The sequence below is a fragment of the Sceloporus occidentalis genome, unplaced genomic scaffold (genome assembly GCF_023333645.1).
Source record: "Sceloporus occidentalis isolate IW3139 unplaced genomic scaffold, rSceOcc1.0.p SCAF_1, whole genome shotgun sequence".
In the NCBI taxonomy this organism is placed as follows: Eukaryota; Metazoa; Chordata; class Lepidosauria; order Squamata; family Phrynosomatidae; genus Sceloporus; species Sceloporus occidentalis.
The window spans coordinates 95,826,561-95,832,816 of NW_028316981.1; positions in this window are offsets into that span (position 1 = coordinate 95,826,561).

Below are 6,256 nucleotides of genomic sequence, written 5' to 3' on the forward strand. Positions count from 1 at the left end.
AGTAGAAAAAGTTAATGGAGAAATGTCATTTTTAAAGGTGTTTTTTATTTTGGGAGCTGTCTTGGGTCCCTTTTAGGGAGGAAAGGGGCATAGAAATGACATTAATCAGTCACTTGAGGAGGCTGTATAAGGAAGACATACCTAGCAATTGTTCTGTTGGGAGAGAGCAAGAGCCTCTTGTTGTTTTGTACCATCAAATGGTTTTAGGCTTATGGCAGCCCTAACATGGGCTTTTTTGTCATGTCTCCTCAGAGGGAGTTTGCCATAGCAGCTGTCTGAGGCTGAGAGAGTGTGACTTGCCCAGCATCACTCTGTGGTTTATATTACCAAGCCAGGATTTGAACCCTGCTCTCCAGAGTCTAGTCCAATGCTCAGACCACACCACCATGAGATATATATATAAGTTTTAAATACAATCTCTTTTAATTATCTTTTTATTAGTTTAAATCAAAGCTGTTTGTTGTCTGTATTATTATTTCACTTTTTAAATGTACTGTTTTATTATTGATACTGGTCTTTGTCCATAATAAACTTATTAATTCAATACAAAACAAGAACCAAAAACAACCCACCAAGAAAAGACAAACAGGCTAGCAAACAAAGACAACAACTAACACGGCACATATATATCACAACTCTCACATCCAGATGAATTTCTTTGAAAGATCTATAGTATCTCAATATTATTATTATTATTTATGGTATTTATCTCCTGCCCTTCAGCCCTAATGGCTATCAGAGCAGCTTACAATTATTATTTTAATTGGACGGTTCCCTGCCCTCAGGCTTACAATCTAAAAAGACACGAGACAAAAGGAGAAGGGAAAGGAGATCAGGTCCCTTTATCATGTTCATGCCATCAAGTAGTTAGTTTTGTTCTTCCTACTCTTCTGTGAAATACTGTGATCCATTCTTCTTTTGTTTATTCTGTGATGCCCTGTAGTCAATACAGCACTGTTGCGCTAATTTACTAACCCTATGTTCAAGCGAAATATACACATTTTCATATAACATACTTTGATATATCTCAATCCAAAATAAGTCTTCTATTTGTTATATATTTGAAAACTGTTACGTAAAATTTATATGGATGAGAGAGGGCTGGGTTTTTGGGATCTGTCTTTTTAATTGTAATTTTAATTGTATGCTGTGTCATTTTACTGTTGTGATCCGCTTTGATTCCCTGTGAAAAAGTGGAATATAAATAAATTATTATTATTATTATTATCAATTAAGCAAAAAAGCAACAACAAATTTTTGCTACTCTCTTTGGTATTTAACTTTAATTGCATTTCCCCCTTTTGAAATTAAATAGTCTATAACCGTTCCCCAATCCTCTAAGTACAGTATTTTGAGTTTTTATAATCAGTCATTCTAGTTAATCTATCCATATCAATTATTTCATGTAACTTTAATTCCCATTCTTCAATATCTGGAATCTTCTCATTTTTCCAATGTTTAGCAAAAAACATTCTAGCTGCTACAATCATATGGAAAAGTATTCTTCCATTTTTTCCCTTCATTTTGATCATCAGCCATATTTAATAAAAAGATTTCAGGTTTATTCTTTAGATCTATTTGTAATATTTTATTAATTGCGTAATGGATTTCTGTCCAAAGTCTTTTCTCTTACTACAGGTCCACCATATGTGGTAAAGTGTACCATTTTCCTGTTGACACTTCCAGCAGCGGTTGTTTGTTTTGCCATAAATTTTGCTTATTTTGTTGGGGGTAGGATACCAACAGTAGAAGATCTTATAATAATTTTCTCTCACATCCCGACTCCTGGTGTAGCTGTCTTTTTTCCCCTCATGTCTTTTCCCATTGTCTGAGGTCGAGGGTATAACCAAAATTATTTGCCCATTTTAACATATTTTCCTTTATTGTTTCATCCTCAGCGTATAACTTCAAAAGGTATTTGTAAATTTTGGATAATGATTTATCCTCGGCTGTTACCAAAATATCTGCCAATTCTGTATTTTTATCCTCTAGACCTTCTTTTTTGTCAGTTTTTAGTCTTTCCTTGAGTTGCAGGTAATAAAATAACTTATTAACTGTCCCTTCTTTGTTCTAACTCTTCTCTTGGTCGTAATAAATATTTGCTCCCTTGCTTTGTTACAATATTTTTGTACCTAATCCATTTTTTATTCTCATATGGGTCTGTTTTAAATAGAGCTTCCTCCGATGAAACCCAAAGAGGTATTTTGGGGCAAATAATTTTCTTATATTTTGACCAAACTTTCACCAAGCCATCTTGTATAAAGTGATTATGAAAATCTTTATTGATCCTATCCTTATTATAAAATAAGTAGCCGTGCCATCCATAGCGCAGATTTGATCCCTCCAAGTTTAAGATGTTAGTATTTTGCAACGTCATCCATTTTCTTATCCAATTCAGACAGCTAGCCTTATAGTAAAGATGAAAATTTGGCATGAATAGTCCTCCCCTCTCTTTTACATCTTGTAGATATTGCAAACGTATTCTAGGTTTTTTTTTATCCCAAATGAAAACAGTAATTTCTTTCTGCCATTCTATAAAGGGAGTTTTATTCTTGATTATTGGTAGGTTTTGGGGAAAAAACAATAATGTTGGGAGTATGGACATTTTAATACAGACAGTTCTGCCTAATAGAGAAAACTTAAAGCTCTCTCCAGTTTTCTAAATCTTTTAAAATCTGTTTCCAGGTTTTATTTTGGTTATTGACAAATAAATCAGAATTTTTTATTTGTCAATACAATTCCTAAATATGAAACTTTATAATTTAAACAAAATCCTGAGATTTCACTTAGCAGTTGACTTTTTCTTTTATTTATGTCTTTTGTCAAGATTGTTGTCTAGGTTTTATTTACACTTAAACCTGTAGCTTTTTCAGATTCTTTCAATTCTTTTAGTAGTTCCCTTATCTTAGATTGTGGGTCACTTAAGAACGCAACCAGGTCATCCACGAAAGCACGGACTTTGAATTCCGCCCCATAATAATAACAATAACAATAATAATATATTCATATTTTCCCGCCTCTCCCGAATGGATCAAGGCGGGATTACAACCCAAAAACGAGGAGCCCTGGTGGCACAGTGGTTAAATGCCTGTACTGCAGCCACTCACTCAAAACCACAAGGTTGTGAGTTCAAGACCAGCAAAAGGGCTCAAGCTTGACTCAGGCTTGCATCCTTCCAAAGTCGCTAAAATGAGTACCCAGATTGTTGGGGGCAAATTAGCTTACAGTTGTAATCCGCTTAGACACTGCTTAGGTGGTATGAAGCGGTATATAAATGAAGCTTGTTTTTAAAGTATATACAAGAACACATCAATAAAATACAATAAAAATAATTACATTAAAACTAGCTCATCATACAGCAATACAATACAATTTTACAGTGATCAGAAAGTGGAACAGTATTTCTTACACAAAGTCAGGTGGGTAGGCTCGCCGAAAGAGATCTGTCTTAAGTGCCCTCTTGAAGGCTTCCAAGGAGTCAATAAGACGGATCTCTTCCGGGAGACCATTCCATAATATCGAAGCAGCTGCAGTGAAAGCTCTATGGGAAGTCATTACAAATCTGGTTGGTTGATGTTCTAGTAGATTCTTCCCAGTTGTTCTGAGAGTGCAGGGCGGATTATGTAGGGAGAGGAATTCCCGCAAGTAACTTGGACCCAAGCCATGTTGGGCTTTGAATGTAATGATCGTACCTCGTATTGTGCCCGAAAGCTAATGGGCAGCCAGTGAAGAGATTTTAGGACAGGTGTTATGTGGTCAAACCTGGATGAACTGGTGACCAATTTGGCTGCTGGATTTTGAACAACTGAAGCTTCCAAACGTGTTCAAGGGTAGCCCCACGTAGAGCGCATTACAGAAATCAAGACGAGAGATTACCATTGCATTTACCTCTGCTTCAAGGTCCTTTTGGTCCAGGTAGGGACACAATTGGTGTATCAACCGAAGTTGGTACAAGGCATTCCTGGCCGTCACGTCCACTTGAAATGATAATTGTAGAGACGAAACCTTTGATTTTTAACTTACTTAATCTCCACGTTGTTTCTGATACTATTTAATAATATTTCCAAAATTAATAAAACAACAAACAGGACAAGGGACAGCCTTGCCTTGTACCTTTTTGGATCTTTATTTGTCTTGTTCTTTCTCCATTTGTAATTATCCCAGCAATTTTCATTTGTGTTAGGTTGCTTGAATCTATTCCATTATTTTATTTCCCAAATTCATGCTTGTAAAGATTTCTCAAATCATATTCCAATGCACATTGTCAAAGGCTTTCTTGAAGTCAATAAATACCACAGCTATCTTTCTCTCGCTGTGTACCTAATGATGTTCTATAATATCTAGAACACATCTTACATTATCTTTTAGTTGTTTTTTTGGGATGAAACACCATTGGTCTTCATGTATCCAATTATTTAATATTTTTTTCATTCTGTTTGCAATCGGCATTGAAGAGCAATATTGGTCTATAATTTTCTGTTGTTTGGTCTGACTCCTCTTTATTAGTCAAAATAACGTTTGCTTCTTCCCATGAATATTGTATGATATCCTTTTTAATATTGTCCATTACATCTGTCAATGAGCTTATTAAGACAACTTGTAAAGTCCTAGAATGCTGTCAGGCCAGCTGGTCCAGCAGATTTACCATTTTTACTTTCTTTGATTGTTTCTGATAACTTCCTTTGATGTTATTGAATGGTTTAAAAACTCTCTCTGTGCTTCATTTATTGTGGGAATGTCACCTTTTTGTAAATATTTTTAAAATTTTTGGTGCCTATATTTTTATTTCTATATGGCTCTGATTAATATTTCTCAAAAGTTTTTATGATTTCCCCTTGCTAATTCAATACTCAAACCACTCCACCATGCTGCCTCTTAACATGCAAAAACAGCCCCTGTAGAAATAGAAGGCCAAGAACGCAATTTTCATTATGAAATCTCTCTTTCACTAGAGAATGAAACAGTTTGAATCATTGCAAAGGTACTACATTGGGGTGCGCTCACTTGTTGAAATGAAGTGACTGCTGAAGAAGGTGGTTAGGCAAGCTGGAGGAATGCAGGTTGGAGAGGAGTAGTTTAAGGAAGAAAATGAAAGGTCACAGAAATCAAAAATGGATCCACTTGATTTCATATGGCTTCCCCAAAATATGCCATTCAGATCACCCTATTGATGTAAGCTAAAAAAAAGCAAATAACATTTTAGTTTGAATTGTACAGTAGTTTCGAAGAGAAGAGAAGTAATAGTCTCATCATAGTCTGCACTAGTCAGGCTTCACCTGTTGTACTGTGTACAATTCTGGGCACCACATTTTTGGAAGGATACAGTTGGATTGAGTTCAGAGAAGGGCGACCTCTTCTTCCGCGTTGTCTCCCCCCCTCCCAGTGCCTTGCCCTGGCCTCTTATAAGCTCCTTTGACCCCTCCACCCGGTCCTGGTGTGGAGTCCCTAATTCCCTTCCGGTCTCCCATCTGTGCAGCTCCTTCCTCCTTTCCCTCCACGGCTTCCCCACGGTCCTCCCGACTCTTCCCCACCTGCTCAATCTGAACCTCCCTTTCCACCTCTTTACATGCCCCCCCCCCCACCTTAAGAGGGTTGATGGGCAGTTGGACATCCACGGGCCCTGTCAAGAAAAGAAGTCCATGTTAGCATGCTGGGAACCTTCCCAATGATATATACAAAAAGAAAAGGGTTGCAGGGCCAAATACCAGTGCAGCAAATGGGGGTATTGTCCTTCATTGACAGCAACCACTGCAAAGGGGCATAAACCGTTACCAAGGAAAACGGGGCCCCCATAGATAGTATTTTAACATTACCACAGCCCACTTTACAGCCAGTGCCTCCCACTCAATTGCGGCTTACTTTTCCTTTGCTGGAGACAGTTTTTGGCTTAGAAATAATACTGGGTGCTCCCCATCTTCGGCTCCCTGGGCCAAAACTGCCCCCAACCCCCTTTCAGAGGCGTCTGTGTAAAGAATAAACGGCTTCCCAAATTCCGGGGCTCTTAACACTGGATAACTACATAGCAACTTCTTAAGTGTCAAAAAGGCTTGAATTTCCCTTGTCCCCCATCTCACCTGCTGGGGCCAACTTTTTTTTGTTAAATTGGTAAGGGGGGCCCGCAATGGCCGCAAAGTTGGGGATAAACGTCTGGTAATACCCCGCCAGTCCCAGAAACTGTCTAATCTGTTTCTTTGTCTCTGGCCGGACCCAATTTTAGACTTTAACAATCTTGTCCTCTAGGGGCCTAATCTGGCCT